At 39.8% G+C, this 14339-nt stretch overlaps 1 long non-coding RNA gene across 11 annotated transcripts in view; it reads left to right on the top strand.

The window, feature by feature from the left end:
* The window catches only part of LOC140509260 (uncharacterized), a 263848-nt gene that overhangs the window by 15484 nt on the left and 234025 nt on the right, over positions 1 to 14339 (top strand). For all 11 annotated transcript variants that reach the window (XR_011968629.1, XR_011968624.1, XR_011968630.1 and 8 more), the window contains exons 2-4: positions 8372 to 8468; positions 9307 to 9479; positions 9963 to 10061. This is a non-coding gene — a long non-coding RNA (uncharacterized lncRNA). The remainder of the gene's footprint in view (positions 1 to 8371; positions 8469 to 9306; positions 9480 to 9962; positions 10062 to 14339) is intronic.

Here is a 14339-nt window from a genome sequence, read left to right as displayed (position 1 = left end):
TCTAAAAAATGGTCTTGAGGTGGGTGCAGGTTATGTGGGCAGCGTATTATAGAGCCTGGATTTGAACACAGATCTTTTATCTTTAGTCCTGCTACAATCTCCACATCACACTACATTATCTCTTTCTTTTTGTATTCTCCATGGTCCCTGGGGACAAAGGACCACAAGGAATATAAGGTAATAAGGGGAAAGGAGCAAGCATTTATTAATGTTCTGTACTGATCACTTTACAAATATTATCCCATTTGATCTTTACAACAAACTGTGGGGTAGGTACTAATACTGAGGTGGTCAGAGGTGAAGTGACTTGCCTAGGGTCTCTTAGCTAGTAAGAGTCTGCAGCAGGATTTGAACTCAGGTCTTCATGACTCTAGGCTTAGTATTCTATCCTAGCTGCCTGTCTCTCATCTTGAGGCCCCCACTAAGCTGTTTCTTCTACTTTTTTTTTTTAAGCAATTTGACCCCTGATTCTACCTCCTGCCACAGGTTCGTTCCCTCTGCCTCATTCCCAGAAGTAAGTACTTACTGCCCTCTAAGTAGAGAGAGTTGCTGAGGTAAGGTTGTGGAGCATGGAACAATCTGTGGGTAGAAAAATTAGATATCTTAGTGGTATACTACATAGTTTTGGTTGAGAAGCATTGACCTTATCCAGTCTCCTCATTTGAAGTGACCAGGTGACCAACCTTAAAGAGAGATTTGAGTGGTACTGGGTAGAATTCCTTTCTCTTAAATACCTCTTTCGTTACAGTACCTGAAATTTCACCATTAGAAAGTCATTCCTTTGGGTCTTGAAGGTTTTTCTGGTCTTCAGGAATGTGCTGTTAAATTGCAAATGACACTGGGAGGGAGGATTATAGGCTACAGAAGAACAGAGTACCTGATTGGGAGCTAAAAGACCTGAGTCTGAATCTTAGCTTCATTGCTTAGAGTACTGTATTTAGGGTCCTGGGATATAAGTTTGAATTCCAACTCTGCAACCTAGCCTCTGTGATGGTAGACAAATTATAACTTTCCTTTCCTTTCTTCTTATCCAAATCGAGCAAATTGGATTAGACTTAAAGTCCCTTCAAATTATGTGCCAGGCACTATTGCTAAATGCTTTACAAATACCATCTTATTTGATCATCACAGCAACCCTGGGAAGTAGGTGTCCTTATTATCCCCATTTTTACATTTGAGAAAATTGAGGCATGCAGAGGTTGCTCAGGGTCACATAGTCTTAAATCTGAGGTCAAATTTGAATTCTGGTCTTCCTGATTCCAGGACTAGTACTGACTATAATTCACTATTATAAGATTTAATTTTATCATGAGAGGCAACACGGAAAAGTGCATAGCCTTGAAGCTGAAGAGACCTGGACTCAAGTCCTGCTTCTGACATATCCTAGTTCTATGGCCTTGGGCAAATCATTTAAACTCTCAGTGCTGGAGGCAACTCTCTAAAACCAAAATTGCAGAGAAGGCTCCAACCTGCATCGCTGGAGAGATTTCCTTACCCAGGAGTTCCTTACGCTAATGAAATCATTGGTCCAGTCCCTATCTCAAAATAATAACTCACATGAATCTCTCTTTTTGTTTGACCTTATGACTACCTTTCTGTTTCTCAAAAGAAATAGCCTAAGAAAGGAGAAAGTTCAGTGATTTATGAAGGCCAGGAATTCAGTTGGATAAGCCTGATGGAATGTGAGTGGAGATGCTAACTCCGTGATCGGTTTCCAAATTGAGCTCTCACCAAGCTGTGTATGAAGCATCTGCTGAGCAGCTTCGTGTGGGCTGTGAAGGAAGCATCTTTCTCTTGCCCTCACAGGGACTCAGCTCTCTCTGCAGCCAACTCTGTCAGAAACTAGTTTCAGACTTGAAAAAATATGATACATCTTAATAGGAAACAACTGTCCATGGTCAAGGGCTGTGGCAGATTTCAGGCCAACATACAGAGGAGAGATCAGGTTTTCAAGTCACTTTGATTTGGCTGGCCTTGATTCAGGATGGGCCCCAGACTCAGGGCTGGCCCAAGTCATTGTCTACCCTCAAGCACAATGGTTTTTTGCTACCCCTCCTCTGACTCATTTTGTGCTCCAAAGTTCAGGCTAGTAGTAAGGGAAGTATGAAGGGGGGAACACTTTCTCTTTTGTCCTTGGTTCCCTGAGTCTGGAGAATTGAGCTAACACCAGTAGGTCATTACGTTGGACTTTAGCTCTATACCCTCAATAAGGCAGACACCTGGAAACTTCTACCTTTCCAAATAATTTGTCAGCAACAAGGATGTTAGCATCTCTTCTTAATGAAATAGATCTCTGTTGTCGGGAAGATGGTCTTGATTATAGCCACTTCCTTTTTTCAACCCTTTAAAAAGGCATTTTATTAGTATTATTTTTTTTACATTTTTATCCCCCAAAAGAATCTCCTCTTGTAATAAAAAATTAAAGTCAAATAAATAAAAACATTGATAATTTCTGAAAATGTATCCCCAATTTTCCAATTGTCTTTACCAAAAAATGAAAAGCCCCCTTCAATATCAGTCCTTTGAGATAAGTTCTAAAGTCTAAGTCTTTTAATGTTTCCATTTAACTTATCATGGTTCTTGTATAATTTGCTCTCTTGGTTCTTCCTGCTTTGTTCTTCATCAGTTCAAATGTCTTCCCAAGCTTCTTTGAATTCTTCCTATTTTTAAAAAATTTGTAATAGCATTCTATATCATATTCATATGACACAGTATGTTCACTCCTTATTTGATAGGCACCCATTTCTCTTTTATTCTTTGCTGCTACAAAAAGTGCTGGTACAGAATTTTCTTTTTCAGCCACTTCCTAAGAAAGAGACAAGGGAGACCCAAATCCAGGTTCCCTTCTTTTCAGTGCTAATGAATTCTTCTCACTCTCCTTAACTCTTTTCTGCCTGAAGGTAGTGTTCTTTCACTGTTTTCTCTCAGTGCCTAGACTTTTGTATCTTCATTCATGGTGTAAGTGGATTCTCTTGAACTCTTCAGAGTAGAGTTGTCTAGCATAGCCACACTGGGATGACTGTAACAATGCATGGCCTGCATCTAGCTAACCAAACTGGTTAGTTCTAAAAAGGAACAGGCTAGGGTATCTGTTCCCAAGTGAAACAGGAAAGACCTTGTTTGACCTGAATTCAAATCCAGCTCTAGGCACTTAATAGCTATGTGAAGCTGAGCAAGTAGCATAAACTCTGTCTGCTTCACTTTCCTCACCTATAAAATGGGATAATGATAACATCTACCTCCCGTGGTTGTTATGAAGGTCAAATGAGATAATATTTGTAATGTACTTAGCACAGGGCCTGGTACATAGTATGGGCCATATAAATTCTTGCTGCTATTATTGTTATATTAATCTATAATGCAGTATGATTCAAGCCAAGGTTTGGATTTCATCTCCATATAGGCTAATTGGCTTTACTCTGCCTTAACTGGTACCTTTAAACCTTCCCAGCTATAATTTTTCATGTGCTTATTATCTTTCTGCAACCCACATTGCCAAATACACCTGGAGCATTTTGCATGAGACTCTCCTAATGAGGGTGAGAATGCTGCTGCCTTCTCTAGGGAGGGGACCTGGAAATCAGGAACATATTGAAGAATGGACTTTCCCCATATGTCCACCTTTTTTGGAAGGAAGGAAGGAAGGAAGAAAAGAAGGAAGGAAGGAAAGAAGATCCAGGCAAATGGTTGAGAACTTTACAAATATTATCTCATGAATCTCACAATTACCTCAGGGAAGAGATGCTATTTTTATTCATATTTTACAGATTAGGAAACTAAGACAGTTAGAGGTCAAGTGTCTTGCTGTGCGTGATCAAGTCATACAACTAATACAGGAATAAGGATGGATTCGAACTCAGGTCTTCCTCACTCCAGACCCAGCTCTTTATTTACTATGTCAATCTCTCTTAAAGAAATTTTCCCCTCTCTGAAGCTTTCCCACCAACACCTCCCTTCAAGCAAGAACACAGTGTCATAGTACCATTCTCTCCACCAGTTAGGAGAGTCTAATGCAAAATGCTTCCAGCTTGGTTGGAAACCTGCATTATTCTGCTTAAACAGAGGTTGTCATTGTTTGTCTGTTCTCAGAGAGTCAGGGATGTGATGCCATGACATGCAAGTGAATTGGATTTAAGTGAGGGAGGGTTGTGCAAAGTCACCAGACTCAGTTATTTTTTTTTAATTTAATTTTATTTAACTTTTAACATTCATTTTCACAAAATTTTGGGCTCCAAATTTTCTCCCCTTTTGTCCCCTCCCCCCACCCCAAAACACCGAGCATTTTAATTGCCCCTATCACCAATCTGCTCTCTCTTCTATTATTCCTCTCTGCCCTTGTCCCCATCTTCTCTTTTGTCCTGTAGGGCCAGATAACTTTCTATACCCCTTTACCTGTATTTCTTATTTCCTAGTAGCAAGAACAGTACTTGACAGTTGTTCCAAAAACTTTGAATTCCAACTTCTCTTCCTCCCTCCCTCCCCACCCCTTCCCTTTGGAAGGCAAGCAATTCAATATAGACCATATCTGTGTAGTTTTGCAAATGACTTCTATAATAGTCGTGTTGTGCAAGACTAACTATATTTCCCTCCATCCTATCCTGCCCCCCATTGCTTCTGTTCTCTCTTTTGATCCTATCCCTCCCCAACAGTGTTGATTTCAAATTGCTTGCTCCTCCCATTGCCCTCCCTTCCATCATCCCCCCACCCTGCTTATCCTCTTCTCCCCCACTTTCCTGTATTGTAAGGTAGGTTTTCATACCAAAATAAGTGTGCATTTTATTCCTTCCTTTAGTGGAATGTGATGAGAGTAAACTTCATGTTTTTCTCTCACCTCCCCTCTTTTTCCCTCCACTAAAAAGTCTTTTGCTTGCCTCTTTTATGAGAGATAATTTGCCCCATTCCATTTCTCCCTTTCTCCTCCCAATATATTTTTCTCTCACTGCTTGATTTCATTTTTTTAAGATATGATCCCATCCTCTTCAATTCACTCTGTGCATTCTGTCTCTATGTGTATGTGTGTGTGTGCATGTGCATGTGTGTGTGTAATCCCACCTAGTACCTAGATACTGAAAAGTTTCAAGAGTTACAAATATTGTCTTTCCATGTAGGAATGTAAACAGTTCAACTTTCGTAAGTCCCTTATGACTTCTCTTTGCTGTTTACCTTTTCATGCTTCTCTTGATTCTTGTGTTTGAAAGTCAAATTTTCTTTTCAGCTCTGGTCTTTTCATCAAGAATGCTTGAAAGTCCTCTATTCCATTGAAAGACCAATTTTTCCCCTGAAGTATTATACTCAGTTTTGCTGGGTAGGTGATTCTTGGTTTTAGTCCTAGTTTCTTTGACTTCTGGAATATCCTATTCCATGCCCTTTGATCCCTTAATGTAGAAGCTGCTAGATCTTGCGTTTTCCTGATTGTATTTCCACAATACTTGAATTGTTTCTTTCTAGCTGCTTGCAATATTTTCTCCTTGACCTGGGAACTCTGGAATTTGGCCACAATGTTCCTAGGAGTTCCTCTTTTTGGATCTCTTTCAGGCAGTGATTGGTGGATTCCCTGAATACTTATTTTGCCCTCTGGTTCTAGAATATCAGGGCAGTTTTCCTTGATAATTTCGTGAAAGATGATGTCTAGGCTCTTTTTCTCATCATGGCTTTCAGGTAGTCCCATAATTTTTAAATTGTCTCTCCTGGATCTATTTTCCAGGTCAGTTGTTTTTCCAATGAGATATTTCACATTATCTTCCATTTTTTTATTCTTTTGGTTTTGTTTTGTGATTTCTTGGTTTCTCATAAAGTCATTAGCCTCCATCTGTTCCATTCTAATTTTGAAAGAACTATTTTCTTCAGTGAGCTTTTGGACCTCCTTTTCCATTTGGCTAATTCTGCTTTTGAAAGCATTCTTCTCCTCATTGGCTTTTTGAACCTCTTTTGCCAATTGAGTTAGCCTATTTTTAAGATGTTATTTTCTTCAGCATTTTTTTGGGTCTCCTTTAGCAAGGTGTTGACCTGCTTTTCTTGCATCTCTCTCATTTCTTTTCCCAGTTTTTCCTCCACCTCTCTAACTTGATTTTCAAAATCCTTTTTGAGCTCTTCCATGGCCTGAGTCCACTGAATATTTATTTTGGATGTGTGGGATACAGAAGCCTTGATTTCTATGTCTTTCCCTGATGGTAAGCATTGTTCTTCCTCATCAGAAAGGAAGGGAGGAAATATCTGTTCACCAAGAAAGTAACCTTCTATAGTCTTATTTTTTTTCCCTTTTCTGGGCATTTTCCCAGCCAGTGACTTGACTTCTGAGTTTTCTTTCCACCCCCACCTCGCCTCCAGATCTGCCCAGCCAGCGCTTGGGGTCTGAGATTCAAATACTGCTTCCCAGCCTCAGGGTTTTGGGTGGGGGCAGGGCTGCTATTCCGTGTGAGATCAAGTTCAGGTGCTCAGGTGGGGGCAGGGCCTCCTCACGGGCTCAGTTCCCTCAGGGGGTTTATATGGAGACTTTCAACAATGGATCTGGGCTCCTGCCTGCTTGGGGAGCCCCGGTCTGCTCCCGCCTCCACTGCTGCCTCCCGAGGGGGCCCAAGCCACGGGGACACCCCACTCCCCTGTTGGCCACCCAAAAAAGACTCTCTCACAGACCCCCACCACCTGTGGGTGGAGGGACCCTGGCAGCCACTGGAGATTCCATCCCTGGAGGCTGCTCAGATCCGCTTCTCTCGGTGCCATGTGGCCAAGGCAGGGCTGGGCTTGACTCTGGGTCTGGGGTGCGATGGACCTTTTGCAAGAGGTTTTCAGGCTTTCTGGAACAGAAATCTCCTCCACTCCATTGTTCTGTGGCTTCTGCTGCTCCAGAATTTGTTGGGAGTTCTTTTTTACAGATATTTTATGGGCTGTGGGTTCGGAGCTAGAGTATGTGTGTCTTTCTACTCTGCCATCTTGGCTCCACCCCCAGACTCACTTTTAAACTCCATAAACAGAAAAGTCATTAAAAGAAGAACTGTGTGTTATACTACTTTGTATCTTTCATAGCACCTATTACACAATGTTATCAAGCATAATTGGGCTCAATAAGTATTTTTGAGTATTAACCACATACATGAAATTGATCTTGAGGGTAAACGAGTATGAATGGATGAACACAAATCTAGCCCTGCTATAGACTGAAAGATCCACTTAGGGGCATAGTTTAGTGACAGTGAGTCAGAAACATTTTCTTTGATTACAAAGAGAAACACTTTGACTTAGAATACCCATCATCCTTGATAAAAATTACAGTGATAATATAGCCCATTGTGTATCTGAATCATTTGCTCCTTCCCTCTTCAAATACATTAGTCATTTGGGATAAGTCCTGGAGATCCCCAAATATCTTTAATTCCTTTGGCTTTTATGAACCTTGTCATGATCCATTTATTCAATTCTACTCTGCTCCTCTTATTATAGTTCTTTTTACTTTCTTTGTATGGCTTTTTAGGCTTGTTAATAAAAGCTTGCCACCCAGCTCATAAATCATTTGATGACATTCTGATCCTGTATTTAGGAAACCTAATGATTCACCAACAATTTCCCAAATCTGCATCCATCTTCATTGTCCAACTATTCAAGCAAAGTGGGCTAACATGAAAGCATGCTAAGACACCTTACACTTCCACATGAAATTTGTTCAGTGGTCCCTGAGTTAACTTGTAGGCTACAGCTGTTTTCTCTGGCACATGAAATAATACCCTTAGCCAGTCTGAGTGGAAATAAATATTGCAATCCCTAAATCATTTAGATTACAATGACTTTAGACTTGATCTGTGAGTTGGGATTAATAAAAGAGGAAGGCACAATAAAAAGGGTGACTTGTTTCCTGGTCTCAGTTGGCCAGATGGGTTATTAACAAGGCGAACTATAGAAGGTGAGCCGTTGATAGAAAACAGAACAAAAATCAACTCATAAAATTTGAATACTTCAAGTATTTTTCTCAGAGAGATTAGATGGCAGGTTAGTGAATTATTCTTTGGCTAGAGCTACAAGATGCTAAATATCCGGAAAATCAACTGACTTTTTCCATTTCTTACTTAGATTTGGAGTGTCAAGTAGATACAGATTTCATTTACTTTGTAATATAAAAACCTAATCAATATCATATGGTCAACTGTTAGAGGGCTCTGAAAATTAGGACTTCTCATTTGAACTCAGGGTTAAAAAAAGAATAACTCAGATCCAAACTTTTTTTTTCCTTCTGAATCTTATCCTTGTTCTAAACCCAGACATTTGATATTCTTTAATGAGAAATATGGAAATCTTTTCCCCTTTTCTTTAGCAGTCTCAAACATAATAACTCATATTTAGCTTTAATTTATTCTTTTTTTTTTTGGCAACTCTGTGCTAGGATCAGAAAAATCAGAGAATCTCGGAGTTGGAAGGAACCACAGGAATCTCTTCTATAAGATCCTTTGACAAGTCTTTGCTTGAAGACTTCCAGTCAGGTAACTCATTTCCTTCTGAGATTGTCTATTCTATTTTTGGGGACAATTCTAACTGTTTGAAAACTTCTTTATATTGATCTAAAATCCTCTTTTCTGCACCTTTCACCTATTGTTCTCAATCTTAATGTTTGGGATCATGTAAAACAAACTTGAACTTTCTTCCATATAACAAAGTTCCTTGCGTGGCATTATTTTGAGTTCTTTCCTTATTCTCTGGATACAATCCACCTTGTCAACATCTTTCCTCAAATGTACTGCCTGGAATGGCATCTTGGAATACAAAACCCCGGATATGTTCTGACTGGAGCAGAGTAAAGCTAGATTATCAAACAATCATTTAATTATGTTTATTATGTTTACTAGGTGCCAGTAAATTATGTTTACTGTATCAAGGATACAAAAATAAAAATAAATCACAGAATTAGAATCACAGAATTGGAGAGTTGGAAGGAATCTTAGCAGTGATCTAGATTAATGCTTAGACAAAAGGAATTCTGACCATAATTTTCCAGAGAAATAGTCATTTATCTTTGCTTGAAGATGCCTACCACCTCTCAAGGTAGCTGATAGTTCTGTTGAATAGCTCTAATTGTTAGAAAGTTTTTCTTCTTCATTGTAATTGTTGCCCTCTGTGTCTCCAAAATTCTATTTCTTAAGCATCTTCTTTCCCTTCTGGGCTGACTTTTCTGGTACCATTTTAGTTCTTGGGATTCCATCAAGCTTTCTTCTGAATCCCTTGAAATTTGCTTTCTGAAATCCTAAAATACATGTCAAACTATGTTTTAATCTCAGGAGGGATGGTCACTTACTCTTAGGATTCTTATCATTTCCACCACAGCAACCAGCTCCTTCATTAGAATCAGACCTAGAATGGAATGTCCCCATCGTGATTCCTCACTTTTGAAGGATGGAATTATGACTAAGGCAACTCAAGAAAGTCATCAACTGTTATGATTCTGAAACAAAGATACACAGAGAGAGACAGCAACGGAGAGAGACAGAGAGAACTTGGTATGTCTGGATACTTAAAGTTCCCCATAGTTTATTATATCATTTCTCTGTGCCATGCTTGTAATCTGTTTCCAAATTCCTTGTCAATTTCTTTTCTGTCCATGCTCCAATGTCCTTCAACCCCACCACTCCTTGCTCTGGTTTCTAGATTTCCTCATGAGTATATCTTCTTAATATAAAATACTCTTTCTCTGACCTTGCCCCTACTCCTCATCCTCTCTCTCCCCACAACCACCATGCCAAATCTGTTTCTTTTGAATGAAATATGGTTATTCAGAATTATAGTCCAATCATATCTTATATTGGCTTTATCCTGCCAATCCTTAGAGATACCCAAGAAGTCAAATTTTCTTCCTTGTGTAAAGACCTCCAATTCCTTTTATTTGTTATCTAAAGTTTGGACATGTGTATATTCATCCAGAGCAATGGCTTTTATTTACTACTGGCTCCTTTCTTGGATTTTTGTCTCCTATATACTTCTAGGCAAACCAACTGCCACCCAGGTATGTAGGTGGCATCCTGGATAGAGTATTGGTCCTAGAGTCGGGAAGACTTGAGTTCAGACCCTGCCTCAGATACTAGGTATGTGATTCCAGACAAGTTACTTAATCTCTGTCTGCCTCATTTTCTCTCTCTGTAAAATGGGAATACTACTACTACCATTCCTCTTCGGTTCTTGATTTGACATTTACTGTATTACCTCTCATGATACAGCCGTATTGTGACTGTATTATATCATTCTTTGGAGGACAAGCAGCCTTATTCTCCTCCACAGAGCATCCAGCTTCTTCCTCACCTCAGATCCTTTCTTCTCCCAATAACTCTCTTTCCTCTGTTGATCATCTCCAGTTTAACCTGTATATATCTTGTTGGTACATAACTGTTTGCATGTTGTTTCTTCCATGAGACTATAAGCTCCTTGGGAAGGGATTCTCTTTTGCCTTTTTTTGTATCCCCAGCACTTAGCACAGTGCCAGGCACATAGTAGGTGTCTAATAAACATTTATTGATTGACAACAAAACCTCAATTCTTTTTCCCTTAAATGTGGAGAGGGATTTTTGAATCCCTTTACCTTCTCCTCTAAGAGGAAATCACCCTACAGTAGGATTTTTTAACCTAGAGTCCATTCACAGATATCAGAGGGTCTTTGAACTTGTATAAGGAAAACAATCACAACTTTATTTTCACTAAGCTCTAACTGAAATTTAGAATTTCCTGTAGTTATGAATGTAGGCATTCTTATAGGGGTCCATAGGTTTCACCAACTATCCAAAGGGTCCATGATACAAAAAGTATTATGAACCTCTGGCATACACTTTTAGCAGTCACTGCGTTATGGCAGAAATAGAAACTTCACACAGTTTCTGATGCTCTCCATGGTGGTTGTTATTTTCAGCCTTGTTTCTTTGAAGTACTTGTTATTGTTTATACTTCAATCCTAAATCCCTGGTAAAAACTTACAGCCAATTATAACTTCTTAATAACTTAAAAACCCTACATAGTTTTCTTAGTTTCAACATTGCATTCACCTTCCCTTCAATATTGTATGAAACCCCATCTATTTCACGAATTTACCCCTTCCACAGATCCACTCTATCCATCTGCTTTTATCTTCTAACTGTTCCACTTAGCTTTTAAAGATTTAACGCCTCATTTTTTTCCTTCTTCTTCATTCTTCTTTAGGTTCTCCTTGCTAATATTTTTTGAGCCTCCTTAATCCTTTTGTTGAGGCCAATTCAAACAATGGATAGTGCTGGATTGGACTCAGGAAGATCTGAGTTCAAATCCTGCCTTAGATATTCACTGATCAAACCACTCCTCTCTCAGTCTCAGTATTCTCATCTATAAAATGGTTACCTCTATCTTATAGGGTTGTTACAAGCATCAGATGGGATAAGATACATAAAGCACTTCACAGACCTCAAAGTGATCTATAAATGCTGACAATTATGGTGATTATTACTTTATATTTGGGGTATACAAGATGTTCAAGAAGGACTAGTACCCGGTGTGAGAGCAAATGCTCTCTTTTCAGGGCTGCTTATCCAGCTTTGGTGTCTGTATCCCCAAGGCAATATTCACAGCACTGAGGGCAACTATGAATCTGCTTGCATAGTAAAAAACAGATCCTCCATATAGAAGGCAGAAGAAAAACATTTATTCAGACACCAGAAAGTTAAATCCATCATAGTAACCAAGAAGTCAATTCACATCAACACTGCAGGGGACAAAGCCATTCCCAAGCCTTCCCTACCACCCTGATGAGGGCTGGAAGGGGGTGTTTGGATTGGAGTACCAGGGGCAGGTCACCTGGAGAAGAAATCAGGGACTCCAGCATTGTTGAGGTCAAGGTAAAGATTTATTACGCTTTTCAGCAGGCAAGAGTTCTTAGGGAACCTGCACCTTTACAGGTAAAGTTTATATAGGATATTCTATAGTGAAACTGGTGCCAAATATGCTAACTAGGTGATTCAGGGTGGAATTAGGGAGTGGTTAAAGAGTGGTCAGTTCTTAAAGGAACATGTACTTTTGGTAACTACTCTGCAGGTATTTTACTCAGAGTTCATTAGGAAATAGCCCAAGGTGGGGCTACTTGGAGGTGTGGTTTTAGACCTGAAATGTCACTAGGTCAACTAACAGTCACGGCTGGCTCAGAAATACCAGGTTGCTCTCATCAATGTCTTGTTAGACAAAATAAATGTAAGGGAGTATACATATGTCTAAGTCTAGGATACATATGATTAGTCAGTAAGTAGTAAATGTCATTATGACTCAGCACACAGCCCATTCAGCTGATTCAGACTATAGTTCTATAGGTGCAGATGACTGCTGTAGCAGGAAAGGAGATAAGTTATTGCTGGGGCAGGCTGTGTCCTTGAGCTGGGGAGAAACTGCCTGGGATAGTGTTTTGAGGCTAGGGAGATTTTTAAAGAGAAGTGTGATTTTAAAATTGAGGCCCAAGCACCCCATCAAACACCTCTCTCCCACACTGGTGCCTTCCCACAAGTAAAAATTCACAAGACTAGCTGGACCTGCCTGTGTGATCTCTCCTCCACCGTAACTTAGGCTTCCAGGTGATTTAAGCAGGTCACATGGGCCTATTAATAAATGGGAAAGATCTTTCCATTTAAATTACCTTTACGGTGTCCACCAGGCACCCAACTCTCACCTGTAGGCCTTTATGTAAAGCAATTTTTATATAATTTGTATTTGCCTTCAGGGAGGGAGGGAAGAAGGGCCACACTTCCTCACACACAGTTCAAGGACAATTTAGGGCTTAGGCTGGAGAACTAAGAGTGAAGGGTGGGGCCAACCACACAGTATGGAGCTCAGAGGGATGGAAGATTAGACATGCAGGGCAGAACAAATGGGATGTATGGAGTGGACCAGAGCGGGGATCTCAAGTCAAGCTCTAATAGTTCTTCTGCTTTTACTTGCATGGTTTTTTTAATAAAGTGTTTTGGGTTTTTTTGTGGGGGGGAGGGGAGGAGTAGTAGGAGGCTGCTGCAAGAGCAAAGAGAAAACAAGAACACTGTTTTGTATAGTAAAGTTAACGTAGGTGTTTTTTTTGGAATGTGGATTTCTTTCAGAATTCTTTACAGAAAGTGGAATTTGCATAATGCGAATTTACATAAAGCAAGAGCTTTCTATATTCCATATATGAAATGTATAATATGTATATGTGATTTAAAAGAAGTGGAGGAAACAGGAAAATCCTTACGTAGAAAGTGTTGTACAGAAGAGTTTTGAAGAAAACAAAACATCCTAAGAGGTGGAAGTGATGTTGGAATGTATTATAGACATGGGGTGGGGGGGGGCGGACACACTTAATGCAGAAGTACAGAGATAGGAAATGGAGTGTTGTGAGACATAGGAAGGACAGCTAGCGAAGCGGGGAGTAAAGCATAATAAAGCCAGTGAGGTAGGTTCGAGTCAGGTAAATAAAGGGCTTCAAAGGTCAAAGAAAGGGGTTTATGTTTAATCCTAGAAATGAAGGACTGCCACTGGAGTTTGGGTAGGTAAATGACATGATCAAAATTATATGAAAATCATTTTGGCAGCTGTGTAGAGGATGCATAGGAGTGAGGAGCCTCTTGAGGCACGGAGAACAAATAAAAGGCCATTGCAATACTCCATGTGAGATGTGATGAAGGACAGATGCAAGAGTTGTGGTAGTAGAAATGACAAGATTTGGGCATTGAATAGATATGCGAGGTGAAGGAAAGCAGGTAATCAAAGAGAACATCAGAGTTGCAAAACTGGGGGGCCAGAAGAATGGTGACACCCACAACAGAACAACAGCTATTTGGGTGGGGTGGGGTGCAGGTGAGCTTGGGGTTTCCTATTATTTATGTGCTTCTCATTGACTTTTTGCTCTGTTCTGAGCTGGAAGAGATCATACAGCCATATCAAAGTTTTGACCTCCAGTCCACTAGAACCCCCAGATCCTTTTCAGATGAACCACTACTTAGCCATGCCTCCCCCTTCTTTTGAAGTTAAATTTTGGAACCCAAGTATAAGGCTTTACATTCTTTCCTGTTAAATTTCATCTTATTTAGATTTGGCCCAGTGTTCTAAGCCTAGTGATGTCAAACTGAAATGAACATGGGAGCCACTGAACTGTACATAAAGATCCCTGAGAGCTGCATGTTGACTTAGTTTAAAGTGTAATATTATCTATGCTTTATTGTATTTTTATTTATTTTGTTAAATATTTCCCAATTATATTTTAATCTGGTTTAGGGTAGGCACTTGGGAATGTTGTGGACTGCCCTGTGTCTGACCCCTCCCCTCTAGGCTAAAAAGATCTTTTTGAATCCTGACTTTTTCATCCAACATTAATAGGTTTAATGGGCTTA

Source organism: Notamacropus eugenii, chromosome 1, assembly GCF_028372415.1.
Source record: "Notamacropus eugenii isolate mMacEug1 chromosome 1, mMacEug1.pri_v2, whole genome shotgun sequence".
Taxonomy (NCBI): Eukaryota; Metazoa; Chordata; class Mammalia; order Diprotodontia; family Macropodidae; genus Notamacropus; species Notamacropus eugenii.
Note: the sequence above shows the minus strand (reverse complement) of the source record. Positions and strands in the feature narration are given on the sequence as shown.